The following is a 25425-nucleotide window of genomic DNA, read 5'->3' as shown; positions in this document are numbered from 1 at the left end:
CTAAATGAAAGAAGCCTGGCCCAAAGGACTACACTTTATACGACTCCTTCATAGGAAATGTCCAGAGTAGAGAAATCCATAGAGATGGCTGCTTAGGGCTGTCAGGAAGAGGGATCAGAGGTGGAGGGGATGGGGAAGGTGTGAGCTAACGCAGTGCAGGGTTTTTAAAGAAATGATGAAAATGCCCTAAAATTGACTGTAGTGACAGTTGCCCGTATCTTTGAATAAACTAAAACCATGTACAACTTAAGTGGATGAATTGCATGATAAATGAATCATTTTTTTTTTAGGAAAGCTGGGTTTTTTCTAAGAAATGGGGAAAAAGGATGAGCATAGATAAATGTAATCAGAATAGCTGCAAATCTTACTTTACCATATAATGTATCTACTCTAATATTATATTGGGAGCTACTGATAAAACTAATGTGTCTGGGTTTCATTCCTTAGAAGAGAATCTAATGAACAAAGTAAAGGAAAAATGATCAATCAGTAGATGGAGAAAGAAAGAGGAAAGAGTCTACCAGTCTCCAAAAGTCTAGTGTAACTGTCAGTTATCTGTATGCAGCTCGTAAAGGCCTGCTGTGCCCAGATCAGTCAGGGCAACTTGGTCTTCAAGAAGACATTCACTACAAGGAATCAGTGCTACCAACTGGGTAATGCCAGGCCAATCTCAATCCAACTGTGCGAGTGTCTTAGCTAAGTCTCTGTTGAATTTTAACTTTTTCCTGGTGGACCATGTTTTTTTTTTTTTTATTACTTTCTTTTGTTATTTTAATATAATTTATGGTCAAGTTGGCAACTATACAGAGTATACAACGTGCTCTTGGTTTGGGGGGTAGTTTTCTGTGATTCATCGCTTACATACAACACCCAGTGCTCATCCCAACAAGCGCCCTCCTCAATGCCCATCACCCATTCCCCCCCTTCATCCACGCTCAATTTGTGCTCTGTGTTTAAGAGTCTCTTAGGGTTTGCCTCCCTCCCTCTCTGTTTGTAACCATTTTTCCCCTTCCTTTCCCCATGGTCTTCTGTTGAGTTTCTCAAGTTCCACATGCAAGTGAAAACGTACGATATCTGTCTTTCTCTGACTTATTTCACCCAGCATAATACCTTCCAATTCTATCCAGGTTGCTGCAAATGGCAGGACTTAATTCTTTCTCGTTGCCAAGTAGTATTCCATTGTATATATAAACCACATCTTTATTCAACAGTTGATGGACATTTAGGCTTTTTCCCATGATTTGGCTATTGTTGAAAGCACTGCTATAAACTTTGGGGTACATGTGCCTCTATGCCTCAGCAGTCCTGTATCCTTTGGATAAATTTCTAATAGTGCTATTGCTGGGTCATAGGGTAGTTCTTTTTTTAATTTTTGGAGGAACCTCCACACTGTTTTGATGGAATATATTCTTAATAGCTCTTCACATAAATGTGGGCATAACCAAAAAGAAATACTGTCTAAGAGATCCATTGTCTTAGAAGAAAGTCTTTCTTTCTATAGGATCAGGTGTGCCTTGGAGGAAAGTTTGGGTTCCATCCCACAATGGTGGTTAACCTTTTCCTGCATAATGACCATTCTAGGAAAACTAAAAATGTTTATTGGTAGAGCTTTTATTTGTATTTATTTAAAATCACAAAATAATCTGTGATCAGACTTACATATGATTTTATTATCACCAAGGCATTTCTTTTTCTGGGAGAAAAGATACTGATAAACTCTAAAAACAGTCTGCAAACATGATTATAATGCTCTGCTTCTGAACATAGGTCACGTAATAACTGCTGGTGTTGGGTAAAGTGTTAGAGGGATTTCCTGGCCAGCCATGGCCAGAAAAAGAAAAGTGAGCCCCAAGAACAGATCTTTGGGTGCTGGGGAGGCAAGAGGGGGAAGGCTGGGGTGGGATGGATGGTTTCAGAGATCATCATTTTCCAACATGATGGGTGGCTAACTGGTGACAGTTTGCCTTCTCTACTCCCAAACTTACGGAGTAGAATGGAACATAATTGTTTTGATGCTGTATTAGTTTTGTAGGACTAGTGTAACAAATGACCACAAGCTAGGGAGCTTAAAACAACAAATTCTTTCACAACTCTGGAGGCTAGAAATCCAAGAGCAAGGTGTTGGCCTCTCTCTCTCTCTCTCTCTCTCTCTCTCTCTCTGAAGACTTCCTTGACTCTTCCTAGCTTCTGGTGTCTCTTGACAATCGCTACTATACCTTGCTTTGTAACTTTAATGTCTGCCTTTGTCTTCACATGACCTTCTTTGTATCTCCGTGTATCCTGTCTTCTTATTATAAGGATACCAGTCATTGGATGTATGGGCTACCCCAATCTAGTACAATCTCCTCCTAACTAATAATATCGATAAGACTCCATCTGCAAATGAGGTCACATTCACAAGTACCAGAGGTGAACATATCCTTTTAGGAGCGTAATTCAAACAACTATAAATGATTTCCCTGGAGAAGGGTTAGGATAAGCAGGGACCCCTTTTACATACATTGAATCTGTGTCCCTCTTACTCCTTACTTCAGTTGGTGTTGCAATGAGTAACATGTCAACAGAGTTATATCCCACCTTGGCCTTCTGATAGCAGAGGTGTAGCCTTGAATTACAAAAACAAAACAAAACAAGACAAAAAAAACAAAAACAAAAACAAACAGCTTGTGGGCTGAGTGATAAGTGGGATTATTTGCTCAACTTAAAGTTTTGTAGCTGAAGTGATGTCACAAGGATATCATGATACTAGATAGACACCTACAGCTCAGGGGTGCCTGGGTGGCTAAGTTGGTTGAATGACCAACTTTTGATTTGGGCTCAGGTCATGTTCCCAGAGTTGGGGAATCGAGCTTCGCATCAGGCTCCATGCTGAGTGTGGAGTCTGCTTGAGATTCTCACTCTCCTTCTGCTCTTCTCCACTGCTTATGCGAGGTCTGTCTTTCTCTCTCACAAAACAAAAGAAAAGAAAGAAAGAAAAAGAAAAAAAAAAACCTACAGCTCATGGGTGGTGTATTTCTCTGTATGTTTCATAGGGAATTTACCTTAGGGATACTATTTTGTGAAGATGTATTGTCATCTTGCTATATATATATATATATATATATATATATACACACACACATATATATATCTCATGTTATATATATATATATCTCATGTTATATATATATATATATATATATCTCATGTTGTATATATATCATGTTGTATATATATCTATATCTCATGTTATATATATATATATATATAATGGATTCTTTTAAAAGGTTACAGGTAAGGAAATCTTATATAAGTTTATAAGTGAGAGCTTTTCAGAAGCAGTTTCAGTGACAGAAGTAGGCAAACAATCAGGCGGTTCTAAGAAATAAGGTAAATATACATTATATAATATTTTAATACTGTGAGTACCACCTAATACTATTAATACCCCTCACCAGCATAAAACTGGAACACGCTCTGCAAAGATCATGAACCCCACATGTTAAAAACCAAGGAACCATGAATTATACGTATTTTCAAGCAATGGGCACGGTTTCTCTTTGCGTGAGGCTGTTTGACTTCTCTTTCGGCACATTCACCTTTCGTTCATTCCAGTGTTTGGGGGATTGAGCTAGACCTAGTTTGTACAATCTATTCTGCCACCTCCAGGTTTTTCCAAACTACAGATTAGGTGCTCTGGTTTGGGGTGAAATTACAATCAGAAATTATAGCAGAGAGAGTATCAGTATAATACTATGTTGAGGTAGTACACGTAGACTATGAATTTGGTAACTACAACTAGTATGACTTTTCTCCCCAATTCTGGAAACTAATTGGAAGAATTGTCGAGTCACTATATTTTATGAAGTGTCATCTCTGGATGTCTTCTCTGTCTTGACATTTCTAGCTATGTCTCTTACTTGGGTCATATTGCAATCATTTGGATCGCAATATATTGTGCAGTCTCCTGGCCCCTTTATTAGGCAGAGTGATTCTTAGGGTCAGTGTGCATTTGGGAAGGATAGTAGGCTTCACCTCATCCCCAGGGACCTCTCCTCACTATTTGAAACTTTCACCCATCTCTCATTCAGATCTGGGCCCTTTTTTTCTAATAATGTACATTTGTGTTATAACCTATTTATCTAACAAAGTTCTGCCAGCTTGGACTGTCCTGAATACAACCATGAAAGGAAGAACACTTTTAGAGAATCGCAAAGGGAAAATTAGTCATAGTGTTCACATGCTTTCCTTCGCAGGAGACCAGGTATCCTGTGTTCTCACAGCAGAACCTACTGACCATGAATTACATGAATCATCGAAGGACTTGATTTAATAAGCATGATTACCTGATCTCTCAGGCTTTGAGTCCTCCTCAAGTTGCATTCAGCCATTTCAACATAATCGGTATTGGCATTATTAGATTAGAAGCAGGAAGGGCAAAAGCAACGGGAAATGCGTGGGTGAGGTCAGCCAGTTAAAAATTCTAAGAACTAATGATTGAGCCTGATGAATGACAAGAATGATTACTACCAAAACTTTGAAAACCGGTACCATTTAGTAGAGGCACCTACATATCACAAAGACAAGATGATGCAACCACAGGTGTCTGTACTGATAACGATCAAGAAAATACTAACACACATTTAGTATATTTTCTCCAGGGTGAGGAATTACAAAGTATTTTTTAAAAAGATTTCCACCAAAAATGTTGAAATATTTACTATCTCAGTATTGATAGACCAGATTTGTTCTCAGGAGAATTCTTTCATTTGTAATAATTGTTCCCAAAGGGTGGCAGATAAGTGATGTGTTTCTTTATGATTGCCTTACTTCCTGTCAACTAATGTATGTGAAATTATATGGTATTTTCAAAGGTAAGGTCACTGTAGTAAAGGCTTGGTAAATCTCATTCTAAATACAGGTTTGCAATGATGTTTACATATTAGAAACACCTCAGGAGTTTTAAAATACTGGCCCCTGATCCTTACTACAGACCAATGAAATCAAGATCTCTATGCATTAGGTCTGGGCTTGATTTCTTCATAAACATTTCCCAAGTGATTCTAACATGTAACCAGTTTGGAGAAGTTCTGTTCTAAATGAATAAAAATCTTACTGTACCCCAAGAATCTTGGACCACCTTCTAAATACAGAAGATGCCCAGTTTATAGATGGGCTTTTAAGACAGCTAGCCTTTGTACCTTCTGGAATGAGTCAGGAGGAGAGCTGCTTCTGAAATCCTTTGTCTATGCTTGAGAAAATAATCCACATAAAAGGAAAATTCTCTTATGAAAACTGCTACTTCACAAATGTTACAGTGATCAGATCAAACAGTAAAAAGACAGCGTGAATAAGGAGTATTATTCACCATGAAAACTTCATAAGTCAACATCTGAGAACAGCATCTGAGACATGCCCACACAAAAGACATGACTGCAGTTCTACAGAAAACTGTTCTCAAAACTTTACTTTTGGGAAGTAAGCTTACAAACAAAGCATCTGATTACTGAGTAAAAACCCCAAACTTACTAGGGATAGCCATGGAATTCTTGTCAGAAGTATTGGAAACTCAATTTGGAGGAGGTAGGGAGGGTTCAGAATTTCTGTTTTCTAAATGTAACAAATAATGAGAAAGATACTTCTTTTATTAGAAGGAAAAATACTGATTCCCTTTCTGTGCTGTAATTTACGTGTCCTTCATTTTCAATAAGAGCTCCTCTAAAGAAAAACCTATTCCAGGGGCGCCTGGCTGGTTTAGTTGGTAGAGCGTGCAACTCTTGATCTTGAGTTGTGAGTTTAAGCTTACAACGTTGGGTGTAGAGGTGATGTAAATAAATAAATGAATCTTAAAAAAAAGCAAGAAAGAAAAGAGGGGCATCTGGGTGGCTGAGTCAGTTCAGCATCTGACTTCAGCTCAGGTCATGATCTCATGATGTGTGGGTTCAAGCGCCGCATCAGGCCCTGTGCTGATAGCTTGGAGCCTGGAGCCTGCTTCGGATTCTCTATCTCCCTCTCTCTCTGCCCCTCCCCTGCTCGTAGTCTGTCTGTATGTCTCTCTCTGTCTCAAAACTAAACATTAAAAAAAGAAAGAAAAGAAAAGCCTGTTCCAAATCTTTAAAAAGCATTACTTTCATGTAATAAAACTACCAAAATACTCCATTTTGGTGCAGTATTAATTTATCACAGAATTTTTATGGAAAACACTTCTTGAAGTTTTAAGTTAACAGATTATTTATCCTATATTATATATTTTGCACTGCTTTGAAACAGTGCCATTGGGGATGTTGGGACACACACTGACACAAAGGAGCTGCCGGAAGGAAAGGTGTCCCTGAGAATAGATGTCTCCAGGATGCTAGCATCTTACCTTACCTAGGCTGCAGCCATGAAGAGGACAAAAAGAAATGGCCATTGGACATCGTCTACCTAAGAAGTACCGCGTGTTAAAGAATCGGTCCTGTATTAGTCACTCAGCAGTGCTTGGAACCATACAGCCGTCCCATCAGCAAAACTGATTTTCTCAGAAAGTGGCATCTGATTCCCCTGGTGAGAGAAACTTTGACCTTTTCGTCTGAAACTAAATTTTAATACGGAGTTTCGGAATGGTTAGAATCTCTCACATTGTATAATAATACAATTTTATCATAAATAGCATGTTTGTATTTTACCCATCTTTTGGTCAGTCTTCCTGCTCTCTTGGATCACTCAAGCTAGGGGGAGCAAGCTACCATATGTTGAGCAGCCTTATGGAGAGACCTGCGTGGTGAGGTACTGAAGGCTTCTACCAACAGCCATCGGAGTGAGTTTAGAAGTAGAGCCTCCTGCCCCAGTCGAGCCTCCAGATGTCTGCCTTGCCAGTTGATAGCTTGACTGGCACGTCCTGAGAGATCCTGAGCCATCCTGAGCCAGATGGCTGCCAGATTCCCAAACCTCAAACTATGTGAGATAACAAATGTTTGTTGCTTAAGGCTGTCAAGTTTTGAAGCAATTTGTTGATTAGCTGTAGGTACATAGGAAGAGAAGTTGACCATAAGGGTTGTCCAACTAATTCAGATCTCAGTGAGTGAGCTGAGGGGTGATACTAACGGCGTAGTTTGACTCAGTATAATTTGTTCTGGAAAACCAGATTGATAAATGGCTCCCTGGTCAAAGTGATATCTCATGGATTCTGTACATTTCAGATTCCATTAAATCTTGGAGATCAGTGCTGACATTTTAAGAAGCAAAATGTCGCAGAAGAGTTCTATATACCAAATAATTTAGTGTTAATTGTAGTAAGTGGATTAAAACTTACTAGGAATCTTTATTCTTTGAGGGAAAGAGTTTTAACTGGGGCACAGAAAAGAGGAAGATGAATCTGAGAATTTATAGGTAGGTATTTATTACATACCCAGAGGAGTTTTGGAAAGCAAGTGAAAAGCACAAAGGGAAATTCAAAGGTGAAACTGAAAGATTCCATAGATAAATTCTGCCTTCTTCATGGTGTTTTTTGTTTGTTCGTTCGTTTGTTTTTTGCATAGGGCCCTGGTAGCAGCCAGTGCACCTAGAGAAAACCCTGCCATCTGCTGCCTTCCCGTAGCTTCCAGCTTGCCTCTGCTGGAGGTGAGCTTCCAGAACCAGTTGGGAAGTCTAGGAACCTCAGGTTCCATTAATTGAGCCCAAGGTCCCCAAGGACTAGCATCGTTAATCTAGATTTAGCAGATTAGCCTACATTTCCCTGTATATTCCTACCCTTCACTGCTAAAAGTTGTTAAAGAAAAAAGAGCGAACGAAAGTAATGAGTCATACCGGGGTTTGGCTCAAGGCAGGGATTCTGAGAAGCCAGGTGGCAGACAACCTGGGCAGAGGTCCAGACTGAAGGGAGGCAGGGGCAAGGTGGAGGTAGACGCCGAGGTGAAATGTACATGCAGGTAGGAAATGAGTCTTAGGAACCAGTTACGGATGCAAAAGCAGAAATCCAACCGCTGAGAGGGAGATAGTCAAGGACAAGAGCAATGCTTACACAGTACTGCCCAGAGAACTTGGAAACTGAACTTCCACTTGCTTGGACATGATCTCAAGATATGAGCTCATTGCGGAGCTGAGCGAAGCACAGACATGTGATGGCTTAGAGGGGATGCGAGCATGAGGATGAGGAAACAAATGATTTCCCTGGAATGATCACAGCATGTGGATACACATCCCACCTCTCCTCCTTTCCTCTTTATTTTTAGTTCAGTTTACTAGGCTTTCCCGGTCTCCAGGGAATCTGAGCTTCTCGCCCTAAAAAACCCAGGAATCTGCTGGACAGGCTTTGTGGGTTACCCATGGCATAAGTGATTTTTCCTACCATAACCGTGGCCCTCCAGAAAGTAATTCAACAAAGCACATACAACTGATGTGTAAGAAGTTATAGAAGGGAAAGTATCTTCATGTGTGCCGCTAAAGAAACTCTGATTAGAAAACGTGTTTGCTTTCATTATGATGTCAGAGGCCTTTGGCAGTTCTGCAGCAGCAGTCGCATAGACAGGGTGGCTTATAAACAACGCAAACTTGTTTCTTGCAGTTTTGGACATTCGGAAATCCAAGAGCAAGGTGCTGGCCGATGGCGTGTCTGGTGAGGACCTGCCTTCTAGTTCATAGGTGACCGTCCTTTCACTGTGTCCTCTCGTGGAAGAAGGGGAAAGAGAGTCCTGTGAGGCCTCTTTTTAAAAGGGCACTTATTTCATTCACATCGGGGATAGGGTTTCAATATAGGAAACTGGGGCAGATGCAAACATGTAGTCTGTAGACTAATAATTGATTCAGTGTTAACCACACTGTGTTTAATAAGTAGGGAGTTGTTTGTAAATCATTTCCTGTTCATGTGGTTTAGTATTCTGAAGTGGCTTTACTCTCTTTGAAGAAAAGCATTTAAAAAAAAAGGCAAACGGCAGTGTACAAAGAATACGTTTCAAATCTGATAGGGACTCCTCATGACAGAATATGTTGAGGTAAAGCATGATTGATTGGTTTACGAATGAGTCGTCGGCACCAGGTACGAGATCAAATGAGCAAGATCAGCATAGATCCTGCATTTCGCGAACTTGGAATTCCCATGAAAGTGAAAGTATTTTTCATCTAAAATTTTCTTGGTCTTTAGCCACGCATTTTGCAGTGGGTCAGGTTTTAGAACCATTTACAAAATCTTTGTTTTTCTTAAATTTTGCATTCTGTTTAATATTGAAAATGTAATACCTAAAGCAATTTTAATAAGAATTCATTAAAACTAATAGAAGAATGTATTAAATCTCAAGTGAGGCGTAATTGCATCTCCGATCATCACAAGCAGCATAGAAAGGTGTCTAGTCTGGGGCGCCTGGGTGGCTCATTTGGTTGAGCGTCCGACTTCCGCTCAGGTCATGATCTCGCAGTCCGTGAGTTCGAGCCCCGCGTCGGGCTCTGTGCTGACAGCTCAGAGCCTGGAGCCTGTTTCGGAGTCTGTGTCTCCCTCTCTCTCTGACCCTCCCCCGTTCATGCTCTGTCTCTCTCTGTCTCAAAAATAAATAAATGTTAAAAAAAATTTATTTTAAAAAAGGAAGATGTCTACTCTGTTCTTTTTCTATTGCTACCGTAATAAGTTACCGCAAACGTAGTGGCTTAAGACAACACAAAATACCATGCAGTGTGGGAGGCCAGAAGTCTGGCCTGAATCTCTTCGAGCTAAAATAAAACTGTCAGCAGGGCTTGATACCCTTCTGGAAGCTCTAAGGCAGAATCCATTTCTATACCTTTCCCAAGGCCGCTCTCGTTGCTTTGCCGGTGGCCCCTTCTTCCATCTTTGAAGCCTTCAGTGACCGGCCGAGCTGTCGCGTTGCCATCTCTCTGGTGCTCTTCTGCGGCTCTCTTCCACTTTTCAGGACCCTCATGATTCCGCAGGTGGATAATCGAGGATAATCTCCCTATGCTAATATCAGCTAATTAATAGGCTTCATTCAATATGCAGCATTAACTTCCTTTGGCTGTGTAACCTAGCAAACTCACAGCTTCTGAGCCTTAGGACATGAGCACCTTTGGAGCTTTGATCCCGCCTACCGAAGCTACTAAATTTTTCTGTCCCTGTAAGAAGTGACCATCGGGTCAGCTCTCTTCAGGAGGAGTTCTACCGTCTCTTTAAACGACCTGCTTCTATGTTTATTAACTTCTTCTTTTTTTTTTTTTTTTTTTTTAGTTTCCAGCACTTAATCTGAAGTCCGCCTTTTGGACTCTTTGAACCCTTCACTTTTCCCTGCAGCTCTGGGACTTGCCAGGCATTATTCTTCTCCATTTGGAAGCAGGTCACATTGGCAGCCTAAGTGTCCATCAGTAGATGATAAAGAAGATGTGGTTTATACATGCAGTGGGATATGACGCAGCCATAAAAAAGGATGAGGTCCTGCCATTTGTGACAGCACGGCTGGATCTCGAAGATACCGTGCGCTCAGCATGAATAAGTCAGACTGAGAAAGACAGATACCATATGATTTCACTTATATGCGGAATCTAAAAAAAAAAAAAAAAATGAATACACAAAAAGCAGAATCCAACCTGTAACTACAGAGTACACACGGATGGTGGCCAGAGGGAAGGAAGGCAGGGGGGATGGGCAAAATAGATGAGGGGGGAGTGGGAGACACAGGCCTCTAGCGATGGAATGGATGAGGCACAGGAATAAAAGACACCGCATAGGGAATATAGTCAGTGGTATTGTAACAATGATGTGCGGTGACTGATGTAGCCACACTTGTGAGGAGCACAGCGTCATGCGTGGAGAAGTTGAATCACTGTTGTATACGCCTAAAACGAGTGCAACAGTGTTGCCATACCCAAATGAAAACAATTGTAAAAGAACCGAAACTGACTGCTGCTTCAAAATTAAAAAAATAAACGATCTTGGGGCGCCTGGGTGGCTCAGTCGGTTGAGCGTCCGACTTTGGCTCAGGTCACGATCTCGCGGTCCGTGTGTTCAAGCCCCGCGTCGGGCTCTGGGCTGATAGCTCAGAGCCTGGAGCCTGCTTCCAATTCTGTGTCTCCCTCTCTCTCTGCCCCTCCCCCGTTCATGCTCTGTCTCTGTCTCAAAAATAAATAAAAAACATTAAAAAAAATCAAAAAAAAAATAAACGACCTTTCACAATGAAAAAAGAAGAAAACAATTCATCCTCAGGAGCCATCAGTGCACTCAAGCTTAGCTACTGACAGACGTAGCCGATGAACTCTATTCACAAAATGACATGGGTTTCTCTTATGTGTTTGGTAAGTGGCAGTAATTATAACGGTAGCAGCTAAACTCTCTGCTCAACAATGCTGTGAGGTCGGTACTTGCCCAGGGAATAAAAAGCTTGGTGGGAAGGGACGTAATTTGCTGTATTTTTCCCCATCGTGATTCTGTAGCCTTAATATCGAGGCTTACGAACCCAAATGAGTAAATAATGACATTTTACCTTGTACGGACAACCGTGGAACCAGTTGGTATGAAATTGCGTCGCAGCGCATTTATGACACCTAATGTTTGTGCCTGCCTCCCGTGTTCTAACATTGTTCTTGGCGCTTCTGAGGGCATATCTCATTCAGTGAGATACCTCACGAATTTGTCAGGTAGGTGACATTGTCTTCCTATTTGCAGTTATGGGGACTGAGGCGCGCTGAAGTTAAGTAAGTTGCCCAGGGACACCCAGCCATAGATTACTAGTCCTAGCCCCAGGAGGCTGGGGACAGAGTGCTTGCTTATCAATACTCTGCTGTGCTGCCCACGCACGGCTTTCAGATTGCCGTGTCTGTGAGGCTTTTAAAATCTATTTCCTTTCTTGTCTGCACCCTGAATCTGTAGTCCTTTTGAATAGTTTTATTCTTGTTTCCTTGCATGTCATTAAAGGCTAACAATTACTCAATTTAGTTTCACTTGGTACAAAATGCGTTCATTTCCTTCGTTCATTCTTAGGGTGACCACTGTTTCGTAATAATGCAAGACTACGTTGTTAAGTATGATTTTCTCTTCATTACTTTCTGATCGTAGAGCCACTTAGACAAATCTACACCCTGCATGTTTGTGCACAGGCACACGTGCGCACGCACATACACAGATTGCACAGGAAATACTTTTACTTCATTAGTTAAGGAAATTAGAAGTGCTAAGTACTAGCTCACATTTTTGCAATTTTTCTTGCTGTATCCTGCTACTCCAGAGGAAAAGCTTTCTTTGAATTGCTTGAATTTTAACTAAAGGTAGAATTACATAGCTAGTGATCTGTTACTCAAATATACAAATGAATAGGTTTTTCTCACCTATGACAAGGAAAAGAGATATAAGAAGAGAAAATAGAATCTTAATGTTGCAAGACATCTTAGACAGTACCTAATGATCTAATACAACCTCCTGTTCATGAAATAATTTTTAGTTAGCGTTCTTGGCATTTTTAATGATGATGGACAAACTTTTTTATTCATTCCATTCTAATTTTAAGCAGATCTAGTTACTAGAAAGTTGGTCCATGATTGAGACAAGTTTGTTTTTTAAATTTATTTATTTATTTTTGGGGGAAGGGGCAGAGAGAGAAAGGGAGAAAGAGAGAATCCCAAGCAGGCTCTGCGCTGGCACTCCAGAACCGGAGGCGGGACTCAGTCTCACCAACCGTGAGATCATGACCTGAGCCGAAATCAAGACCCAGGTGTTCAACCAACTGAGCCACCCAGGATCTCCGAGACTAGTTTCTGCTCACTTTTTATTTCTTTTTAGTATTAGATAACTTCGCTCACTGCTTCACTGCTTGGCCCTCAATAGGAGTCCAGTATATATTGGTTAGATGTATACTTGTTCATTTACCTTTTTTTTTTTAATTTTTTTTAACGTTTTTATTTATTTTTGAGACAGAGAGAGACAGAGCATGAAGGGGGGAGGGGCAGAGAGAGAAGGAGACACAGAATCAGAAGCAGGCTCCGGGCCCTGAGCCATCAGCCCAGAGCCCGACGCGGGGCTCGAACTCACGGACCGCGAGATCGTGACCTGAGCCGAAGTCGGACGCTCAACTGACTGAGCCACCCAGGCGCCCCCATAGCCTATTTTTTAACAGACTTTTTTTTAAAAAAATTTTTTTTTTCAACGTTTATTTATTTTTGGGACAGAGACAGAGCATGAACGGGGGAGGGGCAGAGAGAGAGGGAGACACAGAATCGGAAACAGGCTCCAGGCTCTGAGCCATCAGTCCAGAGCCCGACGCGGGGCTCGAACTCACGGACCGCGAGATCGTGACCTGAGCCGAAGTCGGACGCCCAACCGACTGCGCCACCCAGGCGCCCCGTTGTTCATTTACCTTTTAACACAATGGACATTCAGGTCAATATAGCAGGTGTCTGTTCACAGCCACTGGCAGTTAGATAGACTCTCTTCTTAGTAGTTCACCTGCTATAAGAGACGGAGTCATACGTGGATCGCTTTAATTATACATACTTGACAACACAGGCAAAGGATGCTGTAAGATAACAGAAAAGGGATTTGGGATGGGCCAGGGAGGTGGAAAAGAGAGGACGGGTCGCAATATGTTTCCTGGAGTAAGTAAGTTTGAGCTGAGCCTTGTTGACGAGGAGGAGGAACCCCTGAAGAAGGAAACCAGAGGTGACACGACGCTTTAAGAAGAGAAATAGTAGCAAAAGAACAAGGAGACATCATGGGGTCAGAAGCTCCATTGTGTAGGAGCGTAGGTTAAAGCGGAGAGCACACTGAAGGCTGGAGGGGTGGGCGAAGCCAGGCCACGGAAGGCCATGAGTAGTGCGTATGGTCCTTTTCTATTTGTGGGAGGTGGCTATCAAGGGAGGCACAGGGTCACACGTGAACAGCTGTTCTCTTGTCCTTAACTTGACTCCTTTTCAAGCAAAGCAGTAAAGGTACTCCTCATGCTCTGTGACATCTTTTCAGTCCTGTTCCCATCGTGGGCTTTCTCTGAATATCTTCTAGATGCCAATGACACTTGAAATGGGGACCCAGCAACTGAATATTTTGGTTGTTTCCTGACAAAATCAGGGTAGGAAGAAATTCAGGTTTTTCTTTTGCACGCTCTCCTCTCATTAACACTATCTAAGCCATGTCACTGTGTTGATACATTTGAGTGTGTATGTAGCCCATTAAAATGCTGGGTCTTTTCCAGATGGCCTACTTTGTAGGCAGGATTTTCTAATCCTTTCTTGATGCCTTTTTTATTTTATTTAACCTCTGTGCATTTCTTTGCATTATTAAATTTCATCCAGCTCACTATGCCTTATCTTTCCTGATGAGATCATTGGAATCCGGACTATGCCTCCTGTATAATCACAGATTTAGCTTTTTGCCATTTACCTATCTGATAAGCATGCCTTTACATCTCGGGGCAAAGCAGCATAGATGCATTTGTTCCTAAGAATTGGATGCTTTGTAAAAGGCGTAAGAAAGATTCTCACTCATTTCCCCCCTCATAAAAAATATATGTAACATTTATCTGGAAATATGGGTACTAAGTAACAAGTGATTTAACCGTAGGAGATATTCATTTATACCTACTATAGCCGCGCATAACAAAATAAACTGAACGCATGCCTCTGTAGAAGACAATGCTCATTTGCTATCCTTCGTGTTTCAGACAAAGATAGAGAGATGATTAAATATTTAACCACAAAATAAATGATCCTTGTCTTCAACTTAGATGACCCTGACGTTATTTGTACACGTTCCTTGATTTTCAAGATCCGTATCCGCTTTTTATAGACTGGAATATTATTTTTGTTCTTTGTTATTCCTATCGTTTATATTACAGATCATGCTGCATAACTTTGCTGCTAAATATTAGGCATTACACTGTGTGATGACACAGAAGTCAGTACCCAACCCAGTAAATCTCAAGGTATGGTTTTAGTTTTCTTTGGCATTCAGTGGACCTCTAGAAATCACATTACTTCTCCTCCAGCGTGATGTAGACCCAGAAACTGAGCTTCTCCATTACCACCACCGCTATCAGGAAAAATTTTCCAAACAAAATCTCTCTGCCGTTTGGTAGGGAAAAAGTTGATGGGCTTAATTAATGGATACATTACCTTTCTCTTTGTCCTGTACCCCAAGGTGTCCAGTTTGTGTATGACTTAGGCATATATCAAATTTACTGTTTTCTAAATGACTTTTTAAACAGAGATCCCGTATGAAAACAGTGACAGGGAATCACTTTGGGTTTATTCCACATTCCAGATCCATATCCGCTCGTCTCCTCTTGCTAACATCTCTGACACTTCCCTGGTCTCCCCTCCATCTTTCCTCTGCCTTTTCCAGTTCCCGTCAAGCCCCAGCCCCACCCCTGCACCCCCACTGCAATTGTATCTGCATACCCTCTGTCATGCATCCTTGAATTCATCTGCCTGCCGGGCATTGTCTGAAACAAAAATCACCGATGCCTTGCACAGATGTATGACGAATGTGTTCAGATGTAGGTAGTTGCTTTAGTGACTGATAACACACAAAGTCAAGTGCAGGCCATGCTCAGTTTGCTTGGCTGTATTCCTAACTTGCCAAACAGTTGTCAGATCAGTGTTTCATTAAATTTGTATGAGCAGTGTAGGAAGGTAGAGGGTTAAAAGTCTCTGCTTGGTGCCCGCTGTTCCCAACAAATACCACAAGGTTCAAGACCTCAGAGGGTGCCAAAGACAAGGAAAAAGCAAATGTCCAGGAAGGTAGTGCAGCCTCCACACTTGGATTCTCTTTCTCTCGTGAACATTTTCATTTTGGTATTTGCGCTAGACTAAGGGCAGGTATTGCTATTATGACTTAGCAGCTGGGAAAATATTGAAATGAAGTCAAAGAAATTTTACTAATTTTTCCAAGTCACATTACAATTTGGTTGCAGTATATACTATTTTAATATTACATCTGTTTTCACTTTTCCCACCTAACTTTGGTATTGACGTTATTCTTCCATTCGGAGAGGAAAAACAAAAAAGTAATGCTTCATGAGCCTTTCTGGCTGGGGCGGGGGAAATCAACTCTAATACAGAATGTGACTCCAAATCAAACTATCTTGTCCTTCAAAACTGGAAACTTTAGATTAATTTATCAACAGATGGTCTTGACAGTTATATTGAAAACAGGGGTCCTTATTTTGTCAAAATACATATTTGACTCTTCTGGGGAACATTCTGAAGACTAATCCTAGCCTTGAATTTGGGGTGATAACATGGGTCGGATGAGTCCCCTGCCTCTCAATGGATGGATGGATGGATGGATGGATCCCTCACTTTTGGCAGATTTTTAAAAATATACGTATAGCTGCTGTCATACTCCATAATAAGTGCTTAATAAGGAAATAGAAAGTGTAGTGGCCAATTTATAACTTGCTATAATTCCCTTTCATGTTGACTTCCTAAGGGTTTACCTGTCGCTGGACTAGTTTATTTTTTGGAAGGTAGGAAGCCGTCATGTATCTCAGTAACACAAAATCCTGAAAGTAAATCAATCAGGGGAGAGTAACAGAGCTTTGGGTCTTTAAACTAGAGTGTGTAAATATTCTGGGAGACAGTTCATTGAGAGAAGTAAATGATTTGACTGTCACATTTCTTTGATGAATATGGTTTTAGAGCAAGTTCTCGTTAACAATCGTAAAATACAACAATTTGTGTAATAAACCCTTCCTGTTTAGCCAGATGTTGCCAAAGAAGGTGATATATGCATTCATGTATATTACAAACCCCGAATTACAGGTTTACCAGCCCAACAAGCTGGCATCAGGCTCCATTGTCCCAGCTGAAGAGACTTGAAATGAATGCCCTCCTCCAGCCCGTAAATCAGATTATGGTCCCTCTTGCCACGTTGATGCTTTTGGCATCCCACATACCATTTTGACATTTTGCTCAATATTTCTCTCATTTTCTTATTATGGATCATGACACCTCTCTGCTTGCCCTGGCAGTTCACTATCCTGTGCTTTCAAGGTTTTCAAAGCGTAAACATGACTAACCCCTTTACTCTGCCTTTCGCGGACTTCTCTCCTTGAAGTGAGAATAAATACGTACACCATTAGAGTCCTTCGCAACGTGTCATTTCTGCTCTTTCAGTCGGAATCAATGCCAGCATCACATTGTGGGGGCTCGAACTGTGCTCTTCACATTGGCTCCGTGCTGGGAAAAGGACCCAGACATCCCATCCCTGCTCCTCCTCTCTGGCCATCTTCCTCCTTCCTTTTGGACAAGACACATGTCCTTGTGTCGTTGGGCTGTCAAGGAAGCCTTGCCTGATAGAGCAAGAATAGTCCAACTGTCTGTGTAGTACATTCTACTGTTCGAGGAGGATACATTTTAATGATTTGTACAAGTTCGGTACTTAAAGTTCTCTCAGGAGATAGTAAAAGCCAAAATAATCTTAATATTTTGAATATTATAATCCGCAATATTTTTCAAGGCTTTTACCGTAAAGATATTCATATAATAATAAAATAAAAACCTTAGTTCATCATGATGAGTGTGCGTGCACACAAACACACACAGATGCACACACACACACACACACACACACGCCCAAGAGTCCGATTTTCCCCCCTAAGGATTCTAGGTTGAGTACGTCAGAGTAAATGTTATACAACACATAGGAGTAAAAGGAATTTTTTTGAAGTAGCAAAGCTTGTGTACAGAAGTATGATTTTGATTGCTACTCTTGCTTTTGACTACGCATTGCCACAGGCCCTGGCCAGAAGGGCAGTGTGTCAAATGATTGGCTTGCGGTATCGGGGGGAGTCAGTGGTTCAATTTGGGTTAGCATCTATATTCTTGCTTGTTGCCTTGTCAGAGCAGTCCAGTCCAGTCCTTGCTCTTAAACATGAATGTTAAAGAAATTATTGGGTGGGGCATTAACGGCTGATCTTTCCTAATTCTTGTGCTATGAAACTAAATAAAAATTATTGACCGTGAATCACCATGGGCTCAGTTGAAGTTTTCTAGATCGGAAGTCTATAGTATTTTATATTAAACACGGTCGCCTTTGTATCTTTTATTTTTGCTTTTGCAAAACTCAAAAAAATTCATATTTAGCTTATTTGGGCAAGAGTTAAATTTGTGTTGCTTCAGTAGAGGTTGAAGTAGGAATGCCTCTCAGCCTTAGTTTTAAGTTTGCTTGGTTTTTTTTGTTTTTGTTTTTTAATGTTTATTTTTTTTGAGAAGGACAGAGACAGGATGCGAGTAGGTTAGGAGCAGAGAGAGGGAGACACGGAATCCAAAGCAGGCTCCAGGCTCCGAGCTGTCAGCGCAGAGCCTGACGCAGGGCTCTGACTCATGAGCCGTGAGATCATGACCTGAGCCAAAATCAGATGCTCAACCGACTGAGCCACCCAGGTGCCCCTCTTGTTTGTTTTTTTTAATTTGAAAGAGAGTGAGAGTACGTGCAAGTGGGGGAAGGGCAGAAAGAGAGGGAGGGAGAGAATCCCAAGCAGGCTCCGTGCTACCGCCAGCACAGAGCCCAATGAGGGGCTCAGGACTTGATCTTATGAACCATGAGATCATGACCTGAACCAAAACCAAGAGCCGGACACTCAACTAACTGAGCCACTCAGGTGCCCCTCAGCATTAGTTTTAGAACTGGGACCTGTAGGAATAATTTACAAGAAATGGCCCAGACTTCAGGATAGATCAAACTGTGGCAGAAGGATGTTGAGTTTCACTGGGGGAGGGGGAGGGCTCTTTTTCCATGCTCAGAGTTGGCACTTTGCTGAATATGGGAAACTGTGGTCACTAATGGGCAGAGTTAAATACACACACACACACACACACACACACACACACACACACACACATGAGTAAAGTCAGGATGAAGGAACACAGAGCAAACGGTGAGGAGGAACAATTTCCTTGGCAAGATGGTAGAGAGGCAAGAGTCTGTTGAATAAAGACCTGAGTTCAGAGCTCAGAAATCTGCAGTTTGGGACTCATGAAGACACATTTTTATATTCATTTGCCAACTCTCTTGTTTCCACCTCCGCTTGCCAAACAGGTTGCAGTAAATTGTGGCAAAAGGCAATCGAAAGGATCAATGAACTTGAATGTGTATTCCGTTCCATAATGCATGGAGTCTAAATCTCTGCAGGGGTTTGAATCCGTCATGTCTGCAACTAATTCCGGCAGTATTTTCCACTAGGCCCTAGCACCTTTTCTCTGCTTTGACCAGGTTGGTTTGATTTCTTCACTGGTCCATCAAGTGAATTCTGTGCCTTTGTTTATGCTTTCTCCCTCTCTGCCGTTTAGAGGTCCCTCCTTGTCTTCCGAGATGGTGTTCCATTGAACTCCATGTAGCACTTGACCGTAGGCGGTCTTGATGCCTTCTTTTGTATGTTAACATTTCCTCTTCAAGTAAGCTACTTCAGGTCCTGTCTTACTCGTTTGTGTCTCTACGCCTATCAGAGAACCAAGGGTCACTGCAAAAACATTCCTTGATTCATTCAAAACATTCCTTAGTGAGAACTAAGAAGTAGGGTCAGTGTTTTTACTTCAACCTTTCTCCGATTTTCCTAAACGGGGACAGGCCAACGTGTGCATGTTTATGTAAAAAAGATGCTAAGATTTTTGTGCTTTCTTAGTGACTTCAGACTGTGGGCTCATGGTAGGTCTTGAGGAGAATATAAACAGTGTGACTGAAACATTATTTTCGATTCAGGATGTGCTTTCATACGCAGGACGACTTGACGAGAGGGAAGAGTGATGTCTTAGATGAGTCACGACAGAGTCTAATAAAGCCTGGCTATTAGACCTGACTCAATTACCAGTGGGTAGGCACTTCAGAATGAAGATCTGGAGCTATCAGTTTTCTTTCAACAAGCTGGGTGACCATGGCCATGGCATTTACCTTCTCTGGGTATGAATGTCCTTATTAAGCTTCAAGGCAGTTTGGCCCAGTTGGTCTCTCTAATTGAATCTTGCCAGTGCCTAAGTTTGTTTCCATTTCATCTTGGACAGTTGAGGTTAATCAACAGAAGCACTTCTTAATGCAAAATAGGTTACCTATGGCTCATGGCACTTAGGACAATCATTTCTAGGAACTAGGATCCTGAATTCCAGGTCTTGAGAAGAAGGGACCTCCCAGGAAACATTTGCCAGGAGTAAACCTTTTCTCTCTCCTACAGCAGCACCTGCCTTACACAGCACACTGTGGGCCCAATAAAGATGTGCTGATCTTCAAAGTTATTGTGCATCATGGGGTGAGGAAAGGATGAAGCATATTTTTGTCTTCTCGGAAGCATAAAAATTTTAGAAAGGGAATGACAGGGGAGCTGGCACAGAGGTGGTGGACAGAGAGCGGAACCTGAGAGCAAAGCGAGGTGGAAACGACGTACCAGTTCAGATGTAAACAGAGGATTTGCTGAAATTTAATTGAATTCCAAAGGGATTGAGTCTTGTCTTGGGCAAAAGCTATCAGAGATTGGTTAGCTACTTATACGTATTCTGGTCCAAAGCTATTAGTATCTCAACTAGCCTAAATTGGGACCACCTCAGAGGTAGGAATAATGTCTTTTGATAATGATAGTTCTAAGAAATAGCTCTGTCTTGTTTGCTCTATTCAGATATCTCAGAATACTATTTTCTTTCTCTCACTGAAACTCCTCTTTTGGGTAAATGATAATCCTGCTTATTCTTCGGTACCTTCTTAGCATCCCACAGAAGGTTAGTTAGGGCGGACTGAATGGACTTGATTGGCCATAAAAATGCTAGTGCATGCGTGCATTTCTTCGGGTTTTTCCTTCGCGTGACTTTGCTGAGTTAGCGAATGATACTTTGCTACCTGCCCAGAAGCGGACCAAGTCGGCGAATAGCTGATCTATCACTGCCTACACTGCAAACGGTGGCAGCTGGCTACATTCATTCTCTTCCAAGGATTTCAAACGCCAGCCACCACCACAAGGCCCATTGCTAACAATCTTTAACTGCTTAATCCTAAAATCAATCTCCAAATATCTTAAAAGCATCCAGCTTCAAAAATTCTTGAAAGTAAGAAAGATGCGACTTTGGCGAAGAAAGAAAGGCGGCGCAGGGTTACGGGCACAGCCACTGTGACATGTGAATTGGTTTTTGATGTTCAGTTTTGTGGCGATAAACAACTCTGGCATCTGGGGCAATGTTCTCTTGTCTCATCATGAGCACATACTTTATCTTCACTGGCTGCCTTTGAATTCTGCAAAACATGTTATTTTTGGATTTGAAGGTAAACCTAACTGCTTTGTTTTGTTTTGAATATTCAGATTCCCCTTTCTTAGCTATTAGATTAAAAGGGAAAGCGCAAATGTTTTAAAAGCCTGTTGCTGGAAGAGAGTTATGAGTGCTCTTTTGTGCAAAACAAAGGAGTCTACAATTCAGTGTTTCATGGGCATGTTGCCAATTTTTCTTTCTTCTTTTCTTAACTCCTCAATATAAGTGAGCACGGTTTATTTTCAGCGGGTACCGTGAAGCCATTGCCAACCCCAACCTTAAATTTTCTCCCATATCCCCGTATCGATACTGAATACTGTCAATATTTTAGAAGAATATACTCCCTCCACATCACTCCTGTGTCAGGCTCCATTTACAGGGGCCCAAATGAATAGACATCATTTGCATATTCCCAATAACAGAATGACAAAAATGAGGCCCAAGAGAAATGAGACCCACTCAGAATTCCGCCGAATATCGTCTTCTCTGTTCTGCACGAAGGCATTGTTGCTCCAGTGACACAGAACCGGTAGACTCCCTGAACATTCTTTGTGCCTGAAGACAGCTCAGTGTAACGCCATGTGGGAACACACACTTCCATTCTAGGTGACTGGCCGCTTGTTAAACTCTTGAATCCAGAGCGCATGGAGACCTAGGGTAGCGCCTGGGACAGCGAACGCTGTCGACGCACCTGTGCTACCATCCCCTGTGGCGACACTGCCAAAATGAATGTGGGGCTTGGAAAGAGGAACCATAGAAATGACGGATGCTTTGGAAACAGGAGGAGGCTTAAGTTATTGCTTCTAGAGCCAGATGTGCTGAAAAGTTAAATCACCATTTTTTTCTCCAGCGGTAGCTTTAAGCGTATGTCCAGGATGCTCTGCTGACGCTCAATCCGGAACGGGGTCATGAGGTCCTCACTCCAGTTTTCTTTAGAGAAGCTCAGCTTTAATATTATCTTCTGTGTATGGTTTCGTTTGAATCGGGAGCTGTGAGGCTACCAAATATTTTTAAATCCTGTCTTGTTTTATAAAGGAAAATAGAACGCGGCCAACAAATATTATACTCGGTTTTCACTGGGTTTTAAATGATGCAAAGCACTCGTGGACATCTGCTGACTCATCTGCCACATGAGACATTCAATGGTTAGTCTTCTTCAACTTTATGCAAATTTTGTAATTCTCCAAAGACACCGTAGGATGGGGGGTGGTCGCCAACTTGGTTATGAAGAAAAACGCTAGGGGCAGAATAAGGACTCCCTTGGTCCATCCCTGCCTGACCGTGACTTACTCTGCCCACTCTAAGAGCTCAGAGCCGCCATCTGTAAGGTCACGTTCTCAAACTAAATGAACTTGACAGATTGCCAGCTTTAAAAGTTAAACAATCCCATGTCTGGAAGACTTTCTTTTCTTTATTTTTTTCTTTTAGGTTTGTTTATTTTTTGTGAAAGAAAGAGAGTGAACAGCAGGGAAAGGACAGAGAGAGAGAGAGAGAGAGAGAGAGAGAGAGAGAAGGAGACACAGAATCGGAAGCAGTCTCCAGGCTCTGAGCTGTCAGCACAGGGTCCTATGCGGGGTAAAAACCCACGGACCTCGAGATCATGACCTGAACCAAAGTTGGACACTTAACCGTCTGAGCCACCCAGGCGCCCCTGGAGGACTTGTTTAAAAGAAAAATAACTGATAGGATTTCTGTCAATGAGGTTTTTAAAAAGGAACACAAACACCCATCCCTCTCTGTCTCTCTCAGTGCATCTAAGTGTGTTTTCCTTGGAGGCTGGGGCCCCCTTACAGTCCCTTTCATGTCTGTGTTTCTAGAACACATTTAATACCGTCACATTCCAGTTGAACTTAGTTTCCTGGTGCATTACAGATTTCACTTGTATAAATTCTACACAAATGATTTTGTGATCTCTTTCAACTAGATGAAGTCGGGGGGGTGTATTTTCATTCTTGAGTGTAGGTGGTTTTTTTTTTTTTTTTTTAAGTATTGAACACACTGGATGTGATAGCCGCCTCCACTTGTATGGTTATATTCTTCCTAAATCCATACTTTAGGCTTTTGTTGTACTTTTTCCTTATCACATGAATCTGCTTTTAAATACATTATTTAAGCAATCAGATGTTTTAAAATGTCGTTTTATAGTTCAGCTCTACCTGGAGAGTCTGTATGACGGAAGTGACCTAGTGTGGCTCCCTTTCATACTGAGAAGTTACTCGGAACCAAGTACGAAGACTCAGCTTTTCTCCTTATTTTAAATGAAGCTTCTCAGTAGAAGTCCTGCTTACATAGGATGATGCCAGGCATGACAAAGTGCAATGCCACTAAATGTGAACATAAAGTTACAAGAATAAGTGTTCCTGGGCTGAAAAAAATAATCAGCCCCTCAGCAATTTAATTAAACACGAAATATGAAAGAGCAAACTATTCTTTCGTGGTGATCCTCAAAATTGTTGGCATCAGGACTTTCTCAGGTACAGAGAAGCGGTATGACACTGCCACTTACGAGTTTATTTTTTGCCCCTGTGAACTGCTCAGGGAGGCGACAGCCATGAGTGTTGGACCCAATAGCAGGGAGCGAGCTCACCACAAATTATAAATCCTGAGGTTAACGTAGTGAGAACTTCTCCCACCTGAATATTTTGCCTTCTTAAATAACAAAACCTTCTGTTTCTTCTAAGCCATAACTTTTCTTTTGAAACTGCTGTGTGGGCCAAGGGCGAGTAGAAGGGAAAAGAGTGATTTCCCCCAAGACACCTGCACATATGTCCTCTGCCTACGATGGCGTTCCAGAGGCATGTCTGCTAGATTGGGAGGTGCAGTTTCCTTGGTGGAACTTAAGCCCTTTGCTCTACAAAGAAGCCCAGGCAGGTGGCTGCAGGATATCAGCTTAGAGACTTGAGATGCAACTCTGGACAATAGAAGAAAAGGATGAGATAAGGAACGTTTGCAAATGGCCTATGGATATGAGGAGATGGAAAGTTGAAAATCAAGTACTAAAATCCCTCATTACTGCATGGCTACTGTACTTACACAGGATCACCGTGTTGCCCAACTCCTTGGGGCGGGTACATCTAGAACCAATATTCACTGTTATTTATCTTGGCCGGAACATCCAACCACATCAGGCCGTTAACCTGATAGGCTTCTTTTTTATTTATTTTTTTATTTTTTAGTGTTTATTTATTATTGACAGAAAGAGAGAGAGAGAGAGAGAGACAGAGCATGAGTAGGGGAGGGGCAGAGAGAGAGGGAGACACAGAATCTGAAACAGGCTCCAGGCTCTGAGCTGTCAGCACAGAGCCCGACGCGGGGCTCGAACTCACGGACGGTGAGATCATGACCTGAGCCGAAGTCGGACGCTCAACCGACTGAGCCACCCAGGCGCCCCAGACCTGATAGGCTTCTTAATGCTCCCAGGTGGCCAGGACACATAGAGCCTGTGTTCCTTATTTTACAAAATTTCCACTCATACTTCATTCATTCACTCCTTTATTCCTCAATTCAAGACCTATCCATGGAGCATTAACTATGTGCCAGATTATTCTATGCATCAAAAATAGAGTGTGGACAAAACGGACCCACATGTCTCCTCATGCCGTCGGCGTTATACAGGGAGCGTACAACAATGAACGGAGTAAGTTCTGATGGCACGGGCCGTGTCTGATACGGTGATAGGTGCCCTGGAGAGAAATAATGCAGGAAGGGACAGAGTAGCAATTTACAGTAAGGGAGTGAATGCAAGAAAGCCTCACAGAGCAGGTCATATTTGTGCAAAGATGGGAAGTAGACAGGTGCTATGTGGACACCTCGATGTTCCAGACAGAGACGGCGCCCAGGGCCCTAAGTGGGAGGGTCTCTGGTGAATCTGCACACGCTGATGCAGCAGGGAAGCTGCAAATATCACGCAGTACAAATATCACGCAGACTCGGAACCCATTGTGAGGATGTGGGCTTTCCTCTAAGGGGGAAAGGAAGCCACTTGGCAGGTTTTGAGAAAGGAGTAACGTGATTTGACTGACTTTTTCTCTTGAGGTGGAATTGACATAGAAAATTATATCAGCTTCAGGTGCAATTGACTGACTCTGTAAGAGTCTCACTCTGGCTGCTATGTTGAGAAAAGACTGAAAGGGAGAGACTGTGCGGGGAGGGGGGTGTCATTTGTAAGCATGAGAAGGATAATAGGCATCCAGGTGGAGTCGAGGAAGGACAGCTTGATACATGAGTCTGAAGTGCAGGGGAGCTCTCCGTTGATATTTCTAGCTCTCCTTTGGCTAC

Source organism: Lynx rufus, unplaced genomic scaffold, assembly GCF_022079265.1.
Source record: "Lynx rufus isolate CCGP_SWC_20201006 ecotype Redwood Valley unplaced genomic scaffold, mLynRuf1.p SCAF_22, whole genome shotgun sequence".
In the NCBI taxonomy this organism is placed as follows: Eukaryota; Metazoa; Chordata; class Mammalia; order Carnivora; family Felidae; genus Lynx; species Lynx rufus.
Note: the sequence above shows the minus strand (reverse complement) of the source record.